This window comes from Pleurodeles waltl, chromosome 5 (genome assembly GCF_031143425.1).
Source record: "Pleurodeles waltl isolate 20211129_DDA chromosome 5, aPleWal1.hap1.20221129, whole genome shotgun sequence".
Classification (NCBI taxonomy): domain Eukaryota; kingdom Metazoa; phylum Chordata; class Amphibia; order Caudata; family Salamandridae; genus Pleurodeles; species Pleurodeles waltl.
The window spans coordinates 227418372-227444571 of record NC_090444.1 but is presented as its reverse complement, the minus strand read 5'-3'; positions in this window follow the sequence as shown (position 1 = coordinate 227444571).

Below are 26200 nucleotides of genomic sequence, written 5' to 3'. Positions count from 1 at the left end.
CAGGGATCCACCTGTCAGATGGAGGCACAGGAACCTGGCCTTCAGGAGGCCGAATGTTCCCTCAATTATCCTCCTTGTTCACCCATTTGCCTCATTGTAACGTTCCTCTGCCCTTGTCCTGACATTCCTCACTGGGGTCAGTAGCCATGAGAGGTTGGTAACCAGAGTCACCTGCAAATATCGAGGGACAACTGTTAGACACACACTAACCCTTAGGGACAACCCCATACCTAGACACCAACATATACTGGGTGGGGATCTTGGGCTCACCTATTAGCCACACCCGGTGCCTCTAGAGTTGACCCATCACATATGGGATGCTGCTATTCCTCAAGATAAAGGCGTCATGCACAGAGCCAGGATACTTGGCATTCACATGAGAGATGTACTGGTCTGCCAAACACACCATCTGCACATTCATAGAGTGATAGCTTTTTCTATTCCTGAACAATTGTTCATTTCTCCAGGGGGGCGGGGGGTACAAATGCTACATATGTACCATCTATGGCGCCAATGATGTTGGGGATATGTCCCAGGGCATAAAAGTCAGCCTTTCACTGTGGCCAGATCCTCCACCTGGGGGAATACAATGTAGCTGTGCATGTGTTTAAGCAGGGCAGACAACACTCTGGTCAGCACTTTGGAGAACATTGGCTGAGACATCCCTGATGCCATGGCCACTGTTGTCTGGAAGGAACCACTTGCCAGGAAATGGAGCACTGACAGGACCTGCACTAGAGGGGGGATACCTGTGGGCTGGCGAATAGCTGACATTAGGTCTGGCTCCAATTGGGCACACAGTTCTTGGATTGTGGCTTGATCAAGTCTGTATGTTAGTAAAATGTGTCTGTCCTCCATTGTCGCAAGGTCCACCAGGGGTCTGTACACTGGAGGATGTCTCCATCTCATATTCATCCTCAGCGGTTGAAGCCTAGGGAGGAAAACTGTGAGCAGAGGGTCATAATCACACATCTAGTGCAATAATGATGCATTTCTACATTTACAGAACCAGTATGTGAATCCGAGAGTCAGTTGCTGTGCCAATGTCTGCTGTGACACAGTTAGGTGCCAAGGCCTGTGTCCCCCTGAAATGGGGGCTGCCTGACCAGTGAGGAGGTACAAGTGGAAATTAGGTATTTCCGCTGGCGTTGTGCGCCGTTGCGGTAGGTGGCCGATGACCGCCGCGCAACTTCGCATTGGTTATCATTGGGCCCCGTGGGTTCCAGGAGCCAATGGCGATGTACGCCGGGGGTGACGGTACGCACCGCTACGGACGTGACTGCCATTTTCTATCTCTTCACTCACTTGTTACCTTACCTTCAACAGGAGAGGACCTACACTGCAAGTGCTGCTGTGACCTGTGTCTGGAAGCGACAATGGCTCATGTGTCTGGGGAAAGGGCCCCTGCCTTCACTGCGGAGGAGTTGGAGAGACTGGTGGATGGGGTCCTACCCCAGTACATGTTACTCTACGGTCCTCCAGACAAACAGGTTAGTACACTGTGAGCATGATGCATGGGCCATGAATGTATGGAGTGCTGTGTATGTAAGCTACACGGGGGCTGAGGCGTCCTGGCCAGAGTGCTGCATGTTTGGTGGTCAATGTATGTGCGTCAGGGGATGGGAGGAATATGGTGGGCCATGATTGTGACGGTTCGGACGCACCTCGCCAACGAGTTGCGGACCCTGGGGGTCTTTGATAGGTGGAGCACCCACTGCTGCAAACAGTGGGAGGACATGAGCTGCGGTGCAAGGAAGACGGTAGAGGCCCAGCTGGGGCTGGCCTCCCAACGAGGAAGGGTGCCCGTCGTACCCTGACCCCCCTGATGTTCCGCATCCTGGCAGTGGCCTATCCAGAGTTATATGGGCGCTTGAGGGCATCACAGCAGCCACATGGGGTGAGTACAAATTCTGATTCATTACTTTGCACGTGTTAAGCTTTTACCTGGGTGGGGATGTGGACTGTGGGTGCCCCTAGGCCAGGGCAAACATGGCAGGGTAGGTCCCTTGTTGGGTAGGCTCTGAAGCACTCCAAACCCAATAGTGTTAGTGGGCATCTACTACTGGTCAGGGCCCTGTTTGTTTCAGGTGTGCAGCAGATGGCGTTAGGCATTGTACCCCATGCGCTGGTGACTAGCATTGTAACTGGTAGTGCATGGCCTAGTGCATAGGGCTGTTCCCTGTGAGTTGTGTAAGCCAACGGTAGTGTTGTTGCTGGCATTGACCAAGTGTATCCTCTGTCTCTCCCGCCCCCTTTTGTTTTGTCACCCTGTCCTTGTGTGCATAAGCATCATCTGGCGGAGGAGCAGAGGCACCGGCGACGGAGGGAGCTGCATCCCACATTGGCCTGGAGGCCGAATCCACCGATGGTGAGGGCACCAGTGGGACGGAGGGCGAGGGGAGCACCACAATGGGGACAGGAGGGGACACCACAGACAGCGACTCCTCCTCCGATGGAAGCTCCCTGGTGGTGGGGGACACCTCTGTGCCCACCCCAACAACAGGACAGCCGCCACCCCCGTACCAGCCCCGCCCTCCCAGCAGCCCCTCAGCGTGTTTCCTGTGCCTGCTCACCAAGGAGGGTGGGCATCTCCTTCGCCCCAGGCCCCTCAGGCCCTGCCCCAGTCAGCCCTGCTGCCCTCAGTGAGGAGGCTATTGACCTCCTGAGATCCCTCACTGTTGGGCAGTCAACCATTCTGAATGCCATCCAGGGTGTCGAGAGGCATTTGCAACAAACAAATGCATACCTGGAAGGCATTCACTCTGGTGTGGCGGCCCAACAGAGAGCATTTCAGCTTCTGGCCTCTGCACTGATGGCAGCCATTGTCCCCCCTCCAACTTCCTCTACCCAGTCCCAATCCCCTCAACCCCAACCTATCCCAAGAACACCTTCAGACTAGCATTCACCCAAATCAACACACAAAAGTGGCTCAGGCAAACACAGGCACCACACTTCATCTCACAGGCACTCACACAAGCACCATCCCCATGCAGATACACCAACATCCACTGCCTCCACTGTGTCCCCCTCCTCCTTGTCATCCACCTCCCTCCCAGTAGCGTCTCCACTCACACCTGCATGACCTACATCCTCATCCACTACCTACATCACCAGCACGCCCATCACTACACACCCCTCACTGGCAGTCAACACCCACACATCCATGCACACGTCCCCTGTGTCCTCTCCCAGTGTGTCTGTGACCCCTCCTCTCAAAGTACACAAATGCAAGCACCCACCCACCCAAAAGCCATCCACCTCCCAACAGCATCCAGCCCATGCACCTGCATCCAAACTCAGCAGACAGACACCTCCTACAACCACTCCCTCTTCCTCCACTCCAACACCTTCTCCCTCTTCCCGTCCCAGTGTCCCTAATAAGATTTTCCTGGCAAACATTGACCTCTTTCCTACCCCTCCCCCGTCCTTCCCCTCAGGCCAGGGTGGCCAAAACCCAGCCCAGCACCTCAGTCACCAAGTCCACGTCCACTGCGGTTCCTTCAGCTGTCAGAGGATCAAAGGGGGCACCCGTCAGCCCAGCCAGTGTGCCACCAACACCTGCCAAGGCAAAATCCATTCCATCACCTGGCAAGGTGAAGAAGGGGACAGCAGCTAGCAAGGGGAAGGAGCCACAACCACCCAGCAAGGCCACCTCAAAGACTCCAGCTACCAGACCCAAGGTGTCACCACCATCTGCCAAGGTGAGGAAGGGGCACAAAACACCAGGCAAGGCACTTCTGCCGTCCGAGGTTGCAGGTGAAGGCCTGCTGGCTACCAGCACAACTGCCATTACTGCCACCTGACTACAGCCAGCACCACCACCAGCCCCGCCGCTAACACCGCCGCAAGCACTGCCACCCGCACTGTCACCTGTACCGCCGCAAGCACCACTACTGTCAGCAGCAGCAGCCCCTGTGGACAGCCGTCCAAGGCTGCAGGAGAAGGGCTGGAGCCTCCCCCCACCACTGGCAGCACAGGCACCTGCACCGCTTCCACCACCGCCACCTGCACCGCCGCAAGCACGCCGCAAGCCCCGCCGCAAACACCGCCACCTGCACCGCTGACAGTAGCACCACTGCCAGCAGCAGCGGCCCCAGTGGGCAGCCGTCCGAGGCTGCTGGAGAGGGGCTGGAGCCTCCCTCCACCACTGGCAGCACCCCCACCATCACCGGCATCTGCACTACCACCAATGTGCAGCCGTAGTCACCGCCGGATGGACTCTAGCCCTGCATCCATGTACTATCATGCATCCTGGTCACTGCAAATCTCGTGGCTCAGACACCCAGGTGAGGGACTGTGAACTGCCACACTCCAAGTGTTGCATCACTGGGCACAGAGCCCCCTCCAGAACCAGTGGAGAAAGGCATCCACTCACCCTATCCTTCCCAGGATGAAGCACACTGGGCACAAAGCCCCCTCCAGAACCAGCGGAGAAAGGCATCCACTCACCCTATCCTTGGCAGGATGAAGCACACTGGGCACAAGACTCATATCTCCATATTGAGGCAGGAGCCAAGTGTGGGCTTGGCCTATGTGATATGGCTCTGTGGCCCACAGACATTTTGAGTGGACAATGTACCGCCTTATGTACATATTGTATATATTGTGAATACTGTTTTTGAATTTGTAATGTATATCTGACTATTTCTAATATGACACTCATTTGACTCAATTCCTTTTGTCCTTGCGTTCTTCCAGAGGGTATGCGGTGTATATGTAATGTTGCTGCATGTGTTTGTGTGTATGGTGTTGGGGGTGAGAGTGGGGGTGTTGTGTTTTGCAAGTGTGTGTCACTCTCTTTTTCCTCCCCCACCCCCCTGTGTGCTAGGTGCAGTACTCACCGTGGTCGTCGTCGCCGACGTTCGTACTCCTGGTAGAGGAGAAGATACACCAACATTGGTAACACCTGTGGTTCGGGATCCGTGGCGTCCTAGTTCTTCGTTGAGTGTCGAGAGGTGAGTGGTTTCCCTTCCAAGTACTGTTTCTGCCATGTTTTTGATGGTGTTTGTACCGCCCTGGAAAAGATGGCGGATGGGCGGGTTGTGATGTGGTGGGCGGTACATTGACTTCCGCCTGTCTGTTGGCGGTTACCGCCGCAGTGTTTGTTGCTACCGCCGTGGCGGTCAGAGTGTTAAAGTGGCTGTCTGTGTTGGCAGTTTCCGCCATGGCCGTGATTCCATTTTTTTTACCGCCGGCCTGTTGGCGGTGTTACCGCCACTTTAACACCGACCGCCAGGGTTGTAATGAGGGTCATAGTAATGTGTTTTATATGTCCTGACAGTGAAATATTGCTAAATGTGTTTTTTATTGTTGCAAGGCCTGTCCCTCTCATAGGTTAACTTGGGGGCTACCTTTAAATCTGATTAAAGTGTAGATTCCCTTTGGGAGCGGATGGACATGTGGAGTTTGGGGTCTCTGAGCTCACAATTTAAAAATACTTCTTTTAGTAAAATTGATTTTAAGATTGTGGGGGTTATTACAACTTTGGAGGAGGTGTTAATCCGTCCCAAAAGTGACGGTAAAGTGACAGATATACCACCAGCCGTATTACGAGTTCCATAGGATATAATGGACTCGTAATACGGCTGGTGGTATATCCGTCACTTTACCGTCACTTTTGGGACAGATTAACACCTCCTCCAAAGTTGTAATAACCCCCTATGTGTTTGAAAATGCCACTTTTAGAAAGTGAGCATTTTCTTGCTTACACCATTTCTGTGACTCTGCTTGTTTGTGGATTCCCTGTCTGGGTCAGTTTGACAGTTGGGCTGGTTGCACCTCACACTAGACAGTGACACAAAGGGAGCTGGGGAGTAATCTGAATTTCCCAATGAGCCATCTGTGCTAGGAGGGAGGGAGGAGTGGTCACTCACACCTGAAAGGGCTGTGCCTGCCCTTACACAATGCAGTCTCCAACCCCCTGGTGAGTGTCTGGTGCCAGGCCTGAGCAAGGCAGGATTTTAAAATCAAGAGAGACCTTGCTTTGAAGTAGGCCAACTTCAAAGGAGAAAATGGGTATAAGAAGGGCACCCAAAACCACAGACATTAGAACACTTCTGGAAACCAAGAGGAACCTCTGCATGGAGAAGAGCTGAGGAAGAAGAGCTGCCCTGGCTGTGACTGTGCTTTGTGGAGCTATGCTATCCTGCAGGTGCTGCTTCTGCCAGAATAAGAGGGCAAATACTGGACTTTGTGTGCCTTCCACCTTGTGAAGATCTCCAAGGGCTTGATTTAGAGCTTGCCCCTGCTGTTTGAAGTCTCAAGGACCGCAAAGACTTCTCTCTGCCGGCACCTGGAGTCTCTGGAGAGACTCCTACTCTGCAAAGTGGTGCCCATTTAGTTCCTGAAAGGAGAAGCTAGCAGCCTAATAGGAAGAAATCCATGCACAGAATGCTGTGTGGGGAAAAGATCGACGTGACTCCGATCTGTGGCTGAAAAACCGACGCGCTGCCGGCTTTGCGTCTTAAAATCGTTGCTCGCCTGTAACGCGACCGGAAGATCGACATACGGAGCTGGGGAAATAACACGCAGCATCGCTGACGGATGCTGGTGAGATCGCAACCAGTGGTGTGTGGTTTTCAGATTATCGTGCGGCTGGATTTCTGACGCAAACACCACTGGGCGTGTAAAAACAACGCAAGTCCTGCCCAGACCTGAGAGTGCTGACTGGATCGACGCATCACTCTCCTGCAGAGAGAAGAAACAACGCGTACTGACCAAACAAAAGGAGAAACAACGCCGGGTCTTATCGTGAGTGAAATCCACGCATCGCAAGCCCTTTTTGGCGCACACTCACCCATGCGGGTACATGAAGATTCTTTTTGCTTTTTAATTGATAACTTGACATGTGTATGGTGGAATTTAGTTGTTTTGGTCTTGTTTTGTTTAGATACATATTTTCTATTTTCCTGAACCTGTATTGTGTAATTTTGTAGTGTTTTCATTAAGTTACTGTGTGTGTTGGTAAAAATACTTTACAACTAGCACTCTGAAGTTGAGCCTACTGCTCGTGCCAAGCTACCAAGGGGGTAAGCAGGGGTTAGCTGAGGGTGATTCTCTTTTACCCTGAATAGAGCGAGGGTCCTTGCTTGGACAGGGGGTAACCTGACTGCCAACCAAAGACCCCATTTCTAACATTTCCCTAACTGCCAGCTGAGCTAGAGGCCAAAATCCACAGCTAAACACTTTGCAAAAAACACATCAGATTTCAATGTAAAAATGTGATGTGTCCATGTTGCTTTTTGGGGCGTTTCCTGTCAAGGGCACTAGGCCTACTCACACAAGTGAGGTACCATTTTTATCGTGAGACTTGGGGGAACACTGGGTAGAAGGAAATTTGTGGCTCCTCTCCGATTCCAGAACTTTCTGTCACCGAAATGTGAGGAAAAAGTGTTTTTTGGCCAAATTGTGAGGTTTGCAAAGGATTCTGGGTAACAGGACCTGGTGAGAGCCCCAGAAGTCACCCATCTTGGATTCCCCTAGGTGTCTAGTTTTAGAAAAAATGCAAAGGTTTGGAAGGTTTCCCTAGGTGGCGGCTGAGCTAGACGCCAAAATCCATAGTTAAGCACGTTGCAAAAAACAGCTCTGATTTCAATGTAAAAATGTGATGGGTCCATGTTGCATTTCCTGTCACGAGCATTAGGCCTACCCACGCAAGTGAGGTACTGTTTTTAGCTGGAGACTTGGGGGAACACAGAATAGAAGAACAGGTGTTATTGCCCCTTGTCTTTCTCTACATTTTTTCCTTCCAAATGCAAGACAGTGTGTAAAAAAGACATCTATTTGAAAAATGCCCTGTAATTCACATGCTAGTATGGGCACCTCGGATTACAGAGCTGTGCAAATAACCACTGCTTCTCAACACCTTATCTTGTGCCCATTTTCGAAATACAAAGGTTTTCTTGATACCTATTTTTCTCTCTTTATATTTCAGCAAATTAATTGCTGTATATCCGGTATAGAATGAAAACCCATTGCAAGGTGCATCTCCTTTATTGGCTCTGAGTACCTAGAGTTCTTGATGAACCTACAAGCACATATATCACGCAACCAGAAAAGTCAAGCAGACATAACAGTATATTGCTTTCAAAAATCTGACATTGCAGGAAAAAGTTACAGAGTAAAACATGGAGAAAAATCACAGTTTTTTTCACCTCTAATTTTTTTTATTTTTTATTTCAGCTGTTATTTTCTGTAGGAAAACCTTGTAGGATCTACACAAATGACCCCTTGCTATATTCAGAACTTTGTTTATTTTTCACAAACGTTTAGCTTTCAGGGATCTAGCATTGGTTTTGCACCCATTTCTGTCGCTAACTGGAAGGATGCTGAAAGCACAAAAAATAGTAAAAACGGGATATGTCCCAGTAAAATGCCAAAATTGTGTTGAAAAATGGGGTTTTCTGATTCATGTCTGCCTGTTCCGGAGAGCTGGGAAGATGGTGATTTTAACACTGCAAACCCTTTGTTGATGCAATTTTCAGGGGAAAAACACAAGCCTTCTTCTGCAGCCCTTTTCTCCCTTTTTTAAAAAGAAAACGAAATTTTGGCTGTATTTTGGCTAATTTCTTGGTCTCCTCCAGGGTGTTGGAAAAAAGTACGCAAATTTGGGGTGCCTAGCTTATGTGGACAAAAAGATATGAAGGCATAAGCGCAAACCACCCAAAATAGCCAAAAAAGGGCTCAGCACTGTGGAGGTTGGGGGGAGGACCAGCAGCTAAGGGGTTAAAAAGGCTGTGTATTAAACCAAGACCTTAGTCATATATTATGCGTCCAAGTGAATCAGCTTTGAATTGAGAGCCTAAAGCAACTGCCTGTGGCAAAATAAGTATTACAATATATTCATTCTCTCTTTTATGTTCCTTATACAATGACAAGAAGTCCGTTTCGTTTAGAAGAGGCAGGAAGTTTGCCAGAAGTTAAGTAGCCACAGTTATGTGATGACTGCACATTGCAAAGAAACCCACATTTCTCTTTCACACACCTCAGGTTTAAATGGAGAATCGCTGCAAGCTCTATGCGGACATGTGCTATTCATCGAGTGCTGTGTAGTGCCGCGGCAGAGCTTGTGGTGTGTGCTTTACAGCAAGCAAAGCAAAACTGAAACATGTTGAAAAGTCTCCAATAAATATTTAAGGCCTTGCCAGCGCAGCCCCTGTGTTTTTGAAACTGGGGGAGGGCGACTATAAAAAATAGCCCTGGATAATGGGAGATAACTATTTTACAGCAACAATTGTTTTGTGAAAGATAAAGGCCCCTGCTGTAAAATGTCGGTGCTGTCATTGGGCACTGAGAGACCCTTAGCGTGGGACATGGTGGTATTAATAGCACTCCTTTTACCGAAGTAGAGTGGTGAATTTCACATGCAATCTGTCTGCAGTGAAGGTCCCAATGAAGACTTGTGGTTCCTTTCTTTCCAAAAATCAAACTGTAGATCGCGTTTTTTACCGGTCGAGGTTATTTTGGGCACAAGTTACTGTGGCTAGTACACTTTGCAGAGGGTTCTTACCCATTTTAAGTTTAGCTTAATGGCGCCCATACCTAGTAAAGGCATACATACTATTAGAGATGGACAATGTTCAGTCACTTTTGTTCATTACTTTCTGGTACTATTGGGTTAATGAGTGAATAGGTCATTAGAGCTCATTAATATCTGAACTACTGAGAATTATTAATGCCTAGGGTCACAATGCTCATTTAACGCTGGAGATCATTGAGGTTCATTACTTCCTGGGTCCTATATGCATGGGTGTCTGCAGGCCTGTATGCATGGATGCCTATGTTGCTTTGTCTGCCTGTGTACATAAATGTATAATCTAAGTCAAGGTGTGAATGGATATTGTATGTGCATTACAATACCAGCTCCAATATGCCAGGCACAGGGCAGACAGCAATGTTACCATCTCACGCACGACACCCTTCTCCACCACAGCTTGACTGGCAAGTGAAGCATGCTGCCACTGCTAGAAAACCTGCAAAAATTTCTGCTCTGATGGAGACAACAACAAGGTCCATATTGTTGTGATGGAGATGATGTATTTGGCCTACCTATTGGTCCTATGGTGAGTTTTTTTTAATGAGGTTGAGCTACTATTAGATCCTACTCGCCCCTTCTACCGAGTGGCCAAAGAACAGGTGTTCTGTTCAGTCAGAAACTGAATTAGCACTTAAGATGCCTTTAAATCTTATTCTTGTCACATTTGCTTGAGTTCAGAGACAGAGATCAAAAGTCAGTTGTCTTCTTGGGATGCAAATACTTTTCCTTGTGACTGCAGAGTTCCAGGATTTTGTAAGGTCAACTGTTTGACCTATGTGAAATGAAAGGCTGTTGGTATCAGGTTTTTCCTAACACACAACATTTATATACACAACATTTATGCAACTAAGTCAACTTTACAAACATTTCAAAATATATTTCAGTAGCTGTGAAAGACCATTTTTTGTACTTCTGTGTGATGAAAAAATATTTTAATAGGATGAAAAAAGTCAGAACACTTTACTTGGTGTTATGCAAATGATAAATGTTTTCTGAAACCCAATTTTCACAGATTATCATCAACCCCTTGGGTGCCTTGGATGCAACGGTTATGTCCTCGGCAGCACTGCTCGGGTGCCGAGGATGTAACCGGTACATCCTGCACCAGGCCCAAAGGTGGAGCGCTAGCACCCCCCCCCCATGGGCCTCCCACCCCCCTCACCTGGGCAAAGATGGAAGGGGAATCACTTCCCCTTCCACCCCTGCCCCACCTCTGACGTCTGATGACATCAGTGCACGATCGCACGCTGACCTCATCAGAGACCTCCTTCATCGCAATTGGAAGAGGAATGCAGAGCATTACTCTTCCAATAGGGGGTGGGGGCAGCACAGATAAATGAAAGGAAAGGAAAGGCCTTTACTTTCATGTCTCTCTGAGCATGGCCACTAGACACCAAGGTTTTTTATTTTTGTATTTACATATAAGGGGTGTGACCCCTTGAGCAAGGGTCACTCCCCTGGGGGGAAAATTTATTTTAGCCCATTTCTGCCCCCCTGGGGCAGAAACCACTTAGACACCAGAGATTGGTGTGTGTGTGTGTTTTGTATGGGGGGCAAGGGTCTTTCCCCATGGGGGCACATTACTGTTGGCTATTTCAGCACCCCTTGGGGGCAGATCGGCCTATTCTTGGAAGGACCATCTGCCCCCAAGGGAGGCTCAAAGCCCAGCAGAGACCAGGGAAGATTTTTTTCAAAAAAAGAATGGGGACAAAGTTGTTCTGCCCACCAGTTGGCAGATGGGGAAATTACCCCCCGATCCACTCCCCGGGGAGGGGGGCAGAAAGCCTACTAGATGCCAGGGAACAAAAAAATTGTGTTGTGGTGGCTACCAACCATTATGTGCATTGTTATGCCCCCATCCCAACTAAAGGGGGTAACAGTCTTTCAGCTCTCCCCCGCACACTAAAAGATCTTATCACAACGGCAAGCAAGAGGACATTTGATTATTTTGGGTTTTGGTTCTACATTTGGGCAATGTGCGCTTGTTTAACTCTCAAAATATCAACCCATTTGGAATGGCTGAACTTTTTGGACTTTGGGATGCTGCCATGTAGAAAAATCTACGAGACTTAGACACATCTGAAAACTAAACATCTGGGTGAGTCCAGGGTGGTGTGCTTCACATGCACCTGCACCATTTTTATAGCCACAATGCCCTGCAAATCTCCAACTTTGCTTGAAATCACACATTTCCCCCACATTTTTGTGATGGAACCTTTCGGAATCTGCAGGAATCCACAAAAGTCCTACCACCCAGCATTGTCGCATCTATACCGATAAATATTCTGTCCCACTTGTCAGCCTAAAAACGTTTTTTCTCAACTGCCCTTTTGAACCCGCTTTGGTTCCCCCTCAATTTTGACATGTTTTTGGCTCTTCCCTGTCACAGGCACTTGGTCCACCTACACAAGTGAAGTAGCATTTTTATCGGGAGGGGAACATTGGGTGGCAGGAAATTTATGCCAGTATGGTGAGCCCACACAGAAATGTGGGAAAAATGTGATTTTTTAGATACATTAGAGGGTTGCTGAGGATTCTGTGTAAGAAAACACTGGGGATGTTTTTGGGGATCCACGCAAGTCACATCTCCCTGAACTCTCTTGGGTGTCTAGTTTTCAGAAATGTCTGGGTTTGCTAGGTTTCACAAGATGCCTGCTGAGCCCAGGACCAAAAAAACAGGTAGTTTTGTATTTGATCATTTTGATGTGTCCACGTAGTGTTTTGGGGCATTTCCTGTTGCGGGCACTAGGCCTACCCACACAAGTAAGGTATCATTTCTATAGGGAGACCTGGGGAATCGCTGGGTGAAAGGAGGTTTGTGGCTCCCCTCAGATTCCAGAACTTTGCAGCACCGAAAAGGGAGGAAAAAGTGTTTTATTTGCCAAACTATGAGGTTTGATAAGGATTCTGGGTAACAAAACCTAGTGAGAGCACCACAAGTTACCCCATCCTGGATTCCCCTAGGAATCCAGGATGTCTAGTTTTTAAAACTGCACAGGTTTGGTAGGTTTTCAAAGGTGCCTGCTGAGCTAGAGACCAAAACCCACAGCTAGGCACTTTCCAAAAAACATGTCAGTTGTCAATGTAAAAATCTGATGTGTCCATGTTGTGTTTTGGGGCGATTCCTGTCGCGGGCAGTAGCCCTACCAACACAAGTGAGGTACCTTTTTTTATCGGAAGACTTGGGGGAATGCTGGGTGGATGGAAGTTTGTGACTCCCCTCAGATTCCAGAACTTTGCAGCACCGAAATGTGAGGAAAATGTGTTTTTTTTGCCAAATTTTGAGGTTTGCTAAGGATTCTGGGTAACAGAACATGGTGATTGCACCACAAGTTACCCCATCGTTAGTTCCCCTAGGTGTGTAGTTTTCAGAAATGTCCATGTTTGCTAGGTGCCGGATGAGCTAGAGGCCAAAATCCACAGCTAGGCACTTTGCAAAAAACAGGTCAGTTAACTTTGGGAAAATGTGATGTGTCCATGTTGTGTTTTGGGGCATTTCCTGTCGTGGGCACAAGGCCTACCCACACAAGTGAGATACCATTTTTATCGAAAGACTTGCAGGAAAGTTGGGAAATTTGTGCCGGTGCAGATAGCCCACACAGAAATGTCAGAAAAATTTGATTTTTTTAGCTATCTTTGAGGCTTGCTGAGGATTCTGGGTAAGAAAACACTGGGGGATCCACGCAAGTCACACCTCCCTGAACTCTCTCGGGAGTCTAGTTTTACAGAAATGTCTGGGTTTGCTAGGTTTCCCTAGATGGCAGCTGAGTCCAGGACCAAAAACGCAGGTGCCCCCCACCCCTGCAAAAACAGGTAGTTTTGTGTTTGATAATTTTGATGTGTCCACGTAGTGTTTTGGGGTGTTTCCTGTCGCGGGAACTAGGCCTACCCACACAAGTGAGGAACAATTTTTATCGGGAGACCGCAGGAAAAGCTGGGTGGAAGAAAGTTTGTGGTTCCCCTCAGATTCCAGAACTTTGCAGGACTGAAATGTGAGAAAATTGTGTTTTTCTGGCCAGATTTTGAGGTTTGCTAAGGATTCTGGATAACAGAACCTGGTGGGAGCGACACAAGTTACCCCATCCTGGATTCCCCAAGGTGTCTAGTTTTCAGAAATGTCCAGGTTTGCTAGGTTTTCCTGGGTACCGAATGAGCAAGGGGCCAAAATCCGCAGCTAGGCACTTTGCAAAAAACAGGTCCGTTTTCTTTGGGAAAATGTGATGTGTCCATGTTGTGTTTTGGGGTATTTCCTGTCACGTGCATTAGGCCTACCCACACACGTGAGGTACCATTTTTATCGGGAGACTTGGGGAAATGCTGGGTGGAATGAAATTTGTGGCTCCTCTCAGATTCCAGAACTTTCTATCACCGAAACGTGAGGAAAGTGTTTTTTTGCCAAATTTTGAGGTTTGCAAAGGATTCTGGGTAACAGAACCTGGTGAGAGCGCTGCAAGTCACCCCATCCTGGGTTCCCCTAGGTGTTTAGTTTTAAAAAATGCACAGGTTTGGTAGGTTTTCATAGGTGCCGGCTGAGCTAGAGACCAAAATCTACAGCTAGGCACTTTCTAAAAAACATGCCAGTTGTCAATGTAAAAATCAGATGTGTCCATGTTGTGTTTTGCAGCGTTTCCTGTCACAGGCACTAGGCCAACCAACACAAGTGAGGTACCATTTTTATTGGGAGATTTGGGGGAATGCTGGGTGAAAGGAAGTTTGTGACTCCCCTCAGATTCCAGAACTTTGCGGCACCAAAATATGGGAAAAAAAGATTTTTATGGCCAAATTTTGAGGTTTGCTAAGGATTCTGGGAAACAGAGCCTGGTGAGAGCACTACAAGTTACCCCATCCTGGGTTCCCCTAGGTGTCTAGTTTTCAGAAATATCCAGGTTTGCTAGGTTTTCCTAGGTGCCGGATGAGCTAGAGGTCAAAATCCATAGCTAGGCACTTTGCAAAAAAACAGGTCAGTTTTCTTTGAGAAAATGTGATGTGTCAATGTTTGGCATTTCCTGTCGCAGGCACTAGGCCTACCCACACAAGTGAGGTACAGTTTTTATTGGGAGACTTGGAGAAATGCTGGGTGGAAGGAAATGTGTGTCTCCTCTCAGATTCCAGAACTTTCTATCACCAAAATGTAAGGAAAAAGTGTTTTTTTTCCCACATTTTGACGTTTGCAGAGGACTCTAGGTAACAAGTCACCCCATCCTGAATTCCCCTACGTGTCTAGTTTTCAAGAATGCACAGGTTTTGCCGGTTTCCCTAGTTGCCGGCCGAGCTAGAGGACATAATCCACAGCTAGGCACTTTGCAAAAACACGTCAGATTTCAATGTAAAAATGTGATGTGTCCATGTTGCATTTCCTGTTGCGGGTATTAGGCCTACCCACACAAGTGAGGTACCATTTTTATTGGGAGACTTGGGGGGAACACAGAATAGAAGAACAAGTGTTATTGCCCCTTGTCTTTCTCTACATTTTTTCCTTCCAAATGTAAGACAGTGTTAAAAAAAGACGTCTATTTGAGAAATGCCCTGTAATTCACATGGTAGTATAGGGACCCGGAATTCAGAGATGTGCAAATAACCACTGCTTCTCAACACCTTATCTTGTGCCCATTTTGGTAATACAAAGGTTTTCTTAAAAATAGTAAAAATGGGGTATGTCCCAGTAAAATGCCAAAATTGTGTTGAAAAATGTGGTTTCCTGATTCAAGTCTGCCTGTTCCTGAAAGCTGGGAAGATGGTGATTGCAGCACAGCAAACCCTTTGTTGATTCCGTTTTCGGGGAAACAAACACATGCTTTCATCTGCAGCACTTTTTCCCATTTTAAAAAAAAAACAAAATTTTAGCTGTATTTTGTCTAACTTCTTGAGCTCCTCCAGGGGAACCCACAAACTCTGGGTAGCGGTAGAATCCCTAGGATGTTGGAAAAAAGGACACAAATTTGGCATGGGTAGCTTATGTGGACAAAAAGTTATGAGGGCCTAAGCACGGACTGCCCCAAATAGCAAAAAAAAAGGCCTGGCCCCTTAGGGAGAAAAGGCCTGCCAGTGAAGGGGTTAATACACTATATAGTTTTATCATTAAAGCTGCAAGTTAGTGGGAGGGATTTTTGACAATTCTTGGAAATGTACTGTCTGTAAATGACAGTGCGGTACGACATCATGCTTTAATAATATATTTATCAAAATTGAGTGTTTAAACATAAACTGAGAAACATTCCTGCCCTGATGGCAAAGCTATTAGTAAACTAAGAGACAAGTCATGTATAAATCATGTGTAACCTATATGTGGGCTAAATTTGTAATACATAGAGCAAACATTTAGGCGGTGATTCTAACCGCGGCGGGCGCCGCCCGCCATGCGGTTACCGCCATATGACCGCACCGCGGTCACAAGACCGCGGCGGCCATTCTGGCTTTCCCGCTGTGCTGGCGGGCGACCGCCAAAAGGCCGCCCGCCAGCACAGCGGGAAAGACCCAGCAACGATGAAGCCGGCTCCGAATGGAGCCGGCGGAGTTGCTGGAGTGAGACGGGTGCAGTAGCACCCGTCGCGAATTTCAGTGTCTGCTAGGCAGACACTGAAATTCTTTTTGGGGCCCTCTTACGGGGGCCCCGCGGCACCCCCTACCGCCATCCTGTTCATGGCGGGAGACCCGCCAGGAACAGGATGGCGGTAGGGGGTGTCAGAATCCCCATGGCGGCGGAGCGCGCTCCGCCGCCATGGAGGATTCTCAGGGGCAGCGGAAAGTCGGCGGTACACCGGCGACTTTCCGTTTCTGGCCGTGGCTGAACCGCCGCGGTCAGAATGCCCAGCGGTGCACCGCCAGCCTGTTGGCGGTGCTACCGCGGTCATTCGCCCTGGCGGTTTTTACCGCCAGGGTTAGAATGACCACCTTAGTGTATTTAATCAAACAAAAGAGGATTTTTTTACAGCAGTAATGCTGAACTCACATAATTGAAGGTGCACTCATATGTGAGAATGAAGAAAAAGGTGACTGTAAAATACAATATTTGCCTAGGATCACACAATTTGAGGCCCGTTTCCGGGTCAAGTACATTACAGTTAGGTTGAGTAGATTATTCAAGCTACTCGACCTGCAGGTCTAGTAAAATTTTTATGATTTATTTAGGCCTGATCAGGAAGCCGTGGATTTTGAGCAGCGTAGGCAAAGATCTCTTGCTGTATTGGCTTGGCTCACAAGGCAGGCCACTAATGGAACGCCCTCCCTTTCTATTGGGGTCATGGTCCCAACAGTTAACACTGCCTTCCTGAGAGAGTCCTGCACCCAGAAAAGAAAGTGCTGTGCTCAACTTTCTGCAATTAAAGCCTGTAAAAGATTCTCACTCTGGGATCTTTCCGCAGATGTCAAAAACATTTGTAGTGGAACAGAAAAAAAAAGAACAAGTTACTTACCTTTCATAATGCTTTTTCTTTTTAGAGACTCTGACCTTCATTATAACATTGGCAGTAAAAACCACCTACCGCCGCGGTGACGGCCGTCAAAAGACTGTCGCCGCGGCTACCAGCCGTCCACCATATTATAACCACAGCCGGATTTCCGCCAGAAGCATGGTGGAAATCCAGCTGTGGCCAGGCCGGCAGATGGCGGTACGGTGGCGCTGCTGCCAGCAGCAGCACCATGCCAGTAGACCGCCGCCAGCCATATTATGACCAATAATACGGCCTGGCCGTATTCTGCTGGCGGACGTCCTGTCTCCTGCCAGAGGACCCCCTAAACACAGGTAAGTGGGTGCTCCGACCGAGGAGGGGGGTGGGGGTTGTAGGGGTGTGTGTGAATGTTTGTGCGTGCGTGTATGCGGGTGTAGGTTTCGTTTTGAATGTGTGTGCATGTATGGATGTGTGAGTGAGTGTATGTTGTGCTGTGTGAATATGTGTCTGCACGTATGTATGTAAGTGTGTGCGGATTTGTGTGTGAATGGATGTATGGATGCATGTGTGTATGGGTGTGTGTATGCATGTGTGTGTGTGTGAAAGGGGGGGCGTGAATGTAGGGTGGGGTTGGAGAGGAAGGGGGGGTGGGGACTCTAGAGAGGGAGGGGAAGGGGGGAGACCCCTATCAGTGACAGGGAAGAAATTCTCTGTTACTGATAGTGCCTACTGCCATGGTTTTCGTGGCAGTAAGGAAGCCACGAAAACCATAGCCGTAGTCGGGGTCATAATCCTGTGGGCAGAACAGTGATTACCGCCGGGCTGGTAATAGATATCTCCAGCCCGGTGGCTGTCACCACTGTGGCGGTCGGAGTGGTACATTGGCAGGTTGGCTTCAGCCAACCCGCTAATGTCATCATATGGCAGTAAATACCACCAGCCTGTTGGCGGTACTTACTGCCATGTTACCACCAACCGCCGGGGTCATAATGACCCCCTCTATCTAGCTGCCGATTCCTCCCCTTTTGAATATTCCTAAGGTTTAAAATTGGATTTGGAAACTTTTTTCGCAGTACCTCAGTGCACCAGGATGAGGTGCTGTGTGACTCCACAGTGATGCCATTGGGCTCTGAAAGAGACGTGCAGGCCTATAAAGGCCTGGCACCCGCTTGCTGGGGTCAGTTGCTTTCAAGACTGTCCACACCTCCAGATGTGGAGTCCCAAAAGCAAATTAGTATATCAGTGTGCAGATTCCTAGACATGGGATCTTGTTAAGAGGTACAGTCTAAACACAGAAGGGGGAGGATTGGAGGGTCAGTAAGAAATCTGCGGCCAAATAGTCTCTCTACCAGAACGGGCATAATCCAAAGTTAAGCATCATGTTTTTCTGATAGAGAGACTTGTAGCTGTAGATTCAACACCTTCTGAATATATACCAAAGCAGTACCTACTTGGAGGCAGGTCTGTGAATGGACTCAAACCAGAAAGTCCTGCAGGACCTCAGTGAACCCGACTGTCCAGACAATACGGCTAGGTGAATATATGAAGAAACACCCATGAAGCTGCCTGGCAGATGTCAAGAACATGGACTCCGAGTGCTAATGCAGTGGTAGCAGCTTTAGCCCTCGTGAAGTGGGTGTGCAAGACTTCCGGAGCCTGGTTCTTCACATGTGCAACACAGATTTTAATGCAGTGCGTGATCCAGCACAAGATGATACACTACTAAATAGTCTTGTCTTTTTTGGCTCAGACAAACCCCATAAAGAGCTCATTTTCCACCCAGTGGTCTTTGGTACGATTGATGTAGAAACGGAGTGCTTTTTTGAAGTCAAAGCAGTGGAGTCTCTCCTCCTCCTTAGAGGGGTGAGGTGGAGCATAGAACACCAGCAGGGTATTGGTTTAACCAATGTGGATTGGCATCACAACTTTCAGTAGAAAGAGGCTCTAGTTTGCAAAATAAGCATACTGGGGAAGATGGTGGTGTATGGTGGATGAATGCACAGAGCCTAAAGTTCACTCACTTGCCGTGCAGAGGTGATGGCAATCACAAACACAGTTTTCACGGTAAGAAAGTAGAAAAGGTGAGCTGTGGAGGGGCTCGAATGGAATGATCATTAAGTAGGTAAAGACATGATTGAGGTCCCATTACGGCATCATAAAGCAAGAAGGGGGTCAAGTGTTCTAGCCCTTTGAGAAATCGCATCACAACTGGTGATTTTTACAAGGAGGGCTGATCAGGGAACCGTATGAAGGCCAAGAAGGCTGAATGATAACCTTTATCTGTGCCCAGAGCAATGTCTTGCCGTGCTAGAGTCAGAACAAATAAATAAGCTTCAGATAGTTTGACCTAGAGGAGGTCAAGCTGGCAAGTACCACACCAAACCACACATTTGTCCCAATGACATGCGTATACAGTTTTCGTCAAGGAAGACATCCGTCACTTCTGGGGGAAGGTCACCGTTCAATCCCCATGCATTGAAGGCCTGTGTGCAGAACTCTGCAACAGGTAGTCCCAGGAGTTCTGGATACCAAACTCTATGTGCCCAATCCGGAGCAACTAGGATGACTTGGGCCCGGTCTTTCCTGATCTTCTTGGGAATTCTGGACAGGAGTGGTATTGGTGGAAAGGCATACAGGAGTCCTGAGTTCCACGCAAGGCAGAACATGTCTCAGAGAGAGAGAGAGAGAGAGAAAGAGAGAGAGGACGAGAGAGGGAGATACAGAGAGAGAGAGAGAGAGAGAGAGAGACACCTTGGAAACTCCAAAGCGCAGATTTGCTGGCATTGTACATTCTCGCCAGTGGCGAACAAATCAAGCCAAAGTTCTCTTTATTCGTGGATGAGAGCTTGTGCCGTCTCTGGGTGTAATTGCCACTAGTGATTTGCTAGGCACTGACCCCTGAGCTTTTCACCCAAGCATTCAGTGATCCTGCCAGAAAGATTCCTTGGTGGTCCAATCATTTCTAGATGCGCAAGGCCTCAAGGCACAGGGTCCAATAACCCACCCGCCCTGTTTGTTGTAGTACTTATGGCAGTGGTGTTGAGCGTGAGCACCTTCACAAGCCTCCCTTTGATGGACCGCAGGAAGGTTTTCAGCACCAAGTGGATTCGCCCTCAGCTTCAGAAGGTTAATGTGGAGCTGGGACTCCTCCAGAGAGTGGAGGCCTCTGATTGCCACCTCTCCCAGATGGCCCCCCCATCCCAGAAGAGATGCATCAGTCATCACTTTCAGCTGTGGGTGGGGAATGGCAAGGGGTCTGCCTCTGACCCAACTGCAGTCCAGCTTTCACCACTGCAGATCTTTTGCAGTCTCCTCAAGAATCTGAACATAGTAACATGGTCTCGGAGGTCCCCTTGATGTTGGGCTCTCTGGGACTTCAGATCTCAGTGCAGAGCCCACATATGGTTACAGGCGCGCTCGACCAGCAGGATGCAGGAAGCCATCAGTCCTAGCAGCTTCAGAGTCAACTTCATTGAAATACACAACTGAGGCTGAAAGATTGGGATCATAGCCTGAATGTCCAGGACTCTCTTTCGCAAAGGAAAGGCATGAAACCGAATTCTGTCTAGAATGGCTCTGATGAAGGGGAGCGTCTGAGAAGGAATCAGGTGTGACTTTGGTACGTTGATAATGAACCCTAAAGATGACAAGAGGTGGCTGATGACTGCTTGCGGTGAGTCTGCCTTCAACAACCAGTCATCAAGCTAGGGGAAGACTGGCACGACCTCTAAAGGCATGCTGCCACCACCACCATCACTTTCATAAACTTCCGAGGAGCACAGGTGAGTCCAAAAGGAAGCACAGTGAAGTGAAAATGCTCCTCCCCACCACGAACCACAGGTAGCACCGATGGGCTGGCAGAACAGGAAAATGGAAATGAGAGTCCTGCAGATCCAATACCACCACCTAGTTGCTTGGGTCGAAAGCAGACAAGACCTGGGCCAGGATAAGCATTAGTAACTTTTCCTTCTGGAGGAACGAATTGAGAGGGTGCAGGTCTAGAATAGCCAGAAGACCTCCATTCTACTTGGGGACTAGAAAGTAGCAGGAATAGCAACCATGCCTTACTTCTGGCACCCTCTTGAAAGCACCTTTGGCCAAATGGAAAGGAACATGTGAGTCCCATCAAACAGCATGTCCATCAGGGAGGATTGGACATTGCCTGAGGACAGAGCCAGGCATGGCGACGGAGGTGCAAGACATATGGGGAGTATTGGGTGAATGGTTAGCTAATAGGAAATTATAGTATAGAGGCACTGTAGAGTAGTGTGAATGCTTCTTTGCACATTGTGATATAATATGATTGTCTAACTTGATGAACTGTATTTGTATTTTCTTGGGTACTGAGAATAAAAATAAAGAAATAAAAAGAAAAAAAAAAAAAAGATGGAAACACTGGTACTTATAGCTCATACGATGGAGTCGCAAGTGTCCAAGCCATAACGAATTTTGAACTTGGCTGCATCACAACCATCAGGAATATTCTGTAAAAGAACAAGGTGATGGTCTTCAGGAACACCTGGTAGGACTTGCCCTGCTGTGTCCAAGAGGACATAAATCTAGCTGGCTGGCAAGCAGGAGTCATTAATGGACAATAGGGCCAAACTGGTGGATGAGATGAGGTGTTTACTGAATCTCTCCACTCACTTTAATTCCCTATGAGGGCGAGTGGTAGGACAATTGTTGGGGTTGATATGGTTGGTGGAGGCATGAACCAGGAGGCTCTTGGGATAAGTGTGCTGTGAAAAGGTGGGGTTACCTGGAGCAGGGTGATGGTATTTGTCAACTTGCCAGTTAACCGAAGGGTCAGAACAAGGCTCAGCCAAAGCCCTTAGCTGGGTATCTGTCAAGGCCTCATAAAAGGCTCAGAAGCAGTCTGACCAGGCTGAAAGTAGTTCATCTGGACAATGGTTTTCATCTCCATAACGAGGAGCTAGAGGACAATGTCTTTGGCCACTCTAAGCATAACTGTGGCATATGACGCAGATGCTTCCATGGCCAGACCATCCGAGGGGAAAAGGGCTAACTCTGCAGAGGTATCCAACCCACTAGCATCTTGCAAGTCCTCATACCAATTTTCACAGGTCTGAGCAAACTCATCCACCTTGGTCTGGATTGTACCTTATGGTAAGGCAAGTGTAGAAAATTTGCTCGTATTTGGTTGGAACATCAGTTGAATTTGGACCGGCATCAATTCAGTGTTGGCAAGGACATTTGGGCCACTTCTTCGGGTGGTGAAGTCAGCATCTTCATCGATGAATCAGGCCTGAAATAGGACTGGATGCCCATGATGGTGGCAGTACTGGATCCAATACTTGAAGCAGCTCAGAGGGTCCAGCTGGCGCCGAGGGTGCATCCCTCCGGCGTTAATCCAGGTGGTAGGCCTTGCAGCTCTATGTGGCCTGGAGGCAGACCAGAGGGAATCGGTAGAGATCCAAAGAGCCGGTGTCCTGCTACCATGCCAAATGTTTGCCTGTAGGGAGGTACCACAGAAGGGGGTTGGCTTTCGCCCTTTTGAGCTTCTGTATGGGCACCCTGTGAGAGGGTCTCTCAGATTAGTGAAGGGGGGCCGGGAGCAAGGTCCTAAGAAGCTACCCCAGTATGTATTCTGTTAGAGGCTGGCTGTCAGGAATCAGACAGTCTACTTCCGGAAACTCACTCAGGAGAATCTGGAAGCTAGCCAGAAGGACATGAAACGCTGGTATAACCAGAATACCATTCTGATTGAGTTTCAGTCTTGCCAGAAAGTGTGGGTGATGGCCCCGGTAGAGCACTGTGTGCTCCAAGACTATTTGGTCTGGGCCACTTGAGGTGAAAAAGCGCAAGAGTAATGTCGCCTATCTGGATTTGGGGGTATCACTTCTTTTTTCCACTTTACAGTTGCCTTAATTTCTCCCGACCTATTGGTCGATGTTAATCTTATGTTCCCCCAATATGGCCGCCACCTTCTGCCTCAATGGGCCTTTCGGGGTTCCTGTGCTACACTATTGGCTCAGACACGGGCCCCCCCACCCCGCTTTTTCACTAGTTTACCTCTCCTTATTTAAACCCCGGCCGGTTGCTCCCCGGACTGGCACCACTCCGGACTGTCTTCTGAACATTTAGTTTGCTCGATGAGTAAGACTGACATTTCTCGTTAGTCTTTTATATGTTTACCGGAGACGGCATGCCGTCTCATTGATATGTTTTTTCTCTGTGTAATTTGGGAGTTTCTGCACTTCATCTTTACTGTTTCTTTGCCTCACCACTCCTACGTTCAATCCCCTCATTCCCGAGCTGGACCGGCTGTCTCTAGGATACGATGCGCCAGTTTCACCTACATTTACTGCTGCACGTTTACTTTTTAACCTCCTCATTCCCTACCTTTACCGGTTTTATTATGTTAGCAGCACCGGCAGGACCCGTGTCATACACTCAGCATACGGCTCCTTGCCTCACCCTTATAATTCACTTCTCATTACGCTCATCACTCCACATATTTACTACCTTACTATTCCTCTTACACTGGTACTAGCGTCCGCTTTTCCTTTACTTCCTACTCTTATACACTAACGTTCTTTCCCCTAAGCCTAATGAGGCCTATTTGCATGCAGTTCACTGTCACAACCTCTAGCCTTTGGACTCAGGCCTCTCAGCTCTCGACACATTTTGTTTTGCTGTTTTGTATACCCGCGATTAGGCGTGTTTTCCACGTGCGCACTTACCCCTGTACGTGTGTTTTTTTCTTTACTATTCACCTGCTCAATGACCGCTCACCCATTTACACACCTTTATGTTGATATCGCCCTTTCACTTTCACCATTGTTCACGTTCTTGTTAGAACTTTTTATTGGCTACTCTCTTTTCCACCTACACTCTACCAATTATGATAACTCATTTGCTACATTTGTGCTTTTGACCTTTCTTAGGACTTACCAAGGTCCATGCCTCTTCCTTACGTGGGGCTGTACATTGTTTACTGCCGATTTACACCCCTGGGGACACTTTCCCTGGTACCTACGCATCTTTCGATGACTCGGATATACACTTGACACCAGTATTCACAGGTACCTCTGTTCTTTTGTTACCCCTCCACTCGCTTATCACTTACCTTATGGCGACCAGCATCTCACACATTCACTTATCTCTTTCTCACAATTCCAGCCTTCCCCAATACGTCTCATACGTACTCCTGGGATTTACCACTCATTTACAGTTTCTGTAGGTAGGTGTCTCTTCCTTTTCTCTGTACTTAGCCTTTTCTATCTCCTGTCTGACCACCAGTCTCTACTTTGGCGACTCACTGCCATATTCACATCAGGTTACGACTACGCTTATCTGGGGGCGTACACTTGTCCTGTACTTTGTAGGTCACCTTGGTCTCCACAGACTAATTTTCATTCTTCTTTGATGTCATTACACAATTTTGACTAGAGATATTGGACTTACCTTTTTACACGTATGTTTTTTGCCATGTATTTGTACACTTATACACCTTTGTATCATTATCTTGATTGCTCTTGTTCCAGTATACTTGTACATCTCGTAAATTTGGTTACTGTATGTATTTTCAGCCTTGATAAAGTCACAGGTGTGATGAAACACCTGTTGGCTGTATCTATTTGGATGTTACTGGCTGTACCTATTTGGATTGAACTGTGAAGTGACAACCACAGTCCAATTAAATGATCTACTGGAACTCAATGAAGGACTCTGCATTACTTACTTTCGGAATTTACTACATTCAATTTGCATATCTATTATAACTGAGCAATACGCTATATGAGTGCGGTGGTTATCTTTGTTCATATTTGGTGGACGTGCAGACCCCTAGGAACCCTTTGAGGATCTTGCACGTGAACGTCAAGCCACTCTTTGAGAGGTCTGAGTTGAACATTGTTAGGAATTGGGTCTCTAGTTGGCAGAGGTCCAACTAGGAACCACAATCTTAGTCAGGGTAAGTCACAACACAACTTAAATTAACCTATGTTCATCCTCTGAAAGCTTGGCACAGAAAAGGCAGGTTTAACTTAGAAGGCAATGTGTAAAGTATTTGTGCATTAACTCATACAATAACAGTAAAAACACCATAAAAAGTACTCCATAGCAGTTTAGAACAATAGATAATATTTATCTGAATAAAATAAGACCAAAATGGTAAAAATCCAACATTCACAAGAGAAGATACAAATGTTTAAAGAGTAAATGTAGTATAGCACTTAGAAACACAGTAGCTCCAACTGGGGCTACCACAATGTTGTGATGGAGTCACTTCCAACAGTCCGGCGCCAATTGTGGGGGAGTGCAGGCCAGGTAGGAAGTTGCATGGATCCCAAGTACAGTACCTTGGAAATGAGGAAACAAAGACGTTGCACAGTCAGGGATTTGAGGCGTCGCTGGAGCCGGTGTGGCAGCAGTTCCTTATTGCTACCAGGGAAGTGAGGCACTGGTTCCTTACTGCTAGGCATGGGAGGGGAATCGTGGCGTCAGTTCCTTACGGTTGTAGAGGAGTTTATCCAGCGTTGGTTGCGAGGCATCGGTTCCTTACAAAACAGCCAGGTCGATGGATCCAGCAGGTCAAGACATGAGACGCCGCATTTGCGGGTTCATGATCACACCACAGGGCCACAGATGCTGCAGCAGAGTCGGTTGCCATGGACGTCGGTGACACGTCACTCTGGGCTCACACTGTGGTGGGACTTGGGAGGCGCTGCTGCTGCGTAAGGCCTACGGCAGAGGTCGCAATCTGCGAGGAACACAGCTCCAGTGCAGGCGGCGCGGCATCAGAGTGTGGTGCCGATCCTGAAGTCGTTCTGGGTGGTGGTACACTGGTTTCATCTTTGTTCCACCAGAACTCACTCCCAAGGGCCCAGGAATTGCATTTGACACCCCTTGGCAAGTCAGGACTCTTAGCAAAAGAGCCCAGGTGCTGGCAGATGAAGTCTTTTGTGTCCCTGAGATTCCTCAACAGGGGGCAAGCTCAGTCCAAGCCCTTGGAAATCACTTGGGGGGAAAGACAAAGTCCTTACAGCAGAGTCAGGGAGCAGCAGGGCAACAAGCAGAAGAGCAGAACTTCCAGAAAAGCAGTCCAGTTGAGTCCTTTGGGCAGCACTGTAGTCCTTCTGACAGAGTCCAGTTACAGGTCCAGAGGTATCTGATTTGATGGGTCACAGACCCAGTATATATACCCAAATGTGCCTTTGAAGTGGAGGAGACTTCAAAGAGTGGTTCTGAAGTGCACCAGCTCCTCTTTCAACACAGTCCTGTTTGCCAGGAGATCTGTAGAGGGTTATCAGTC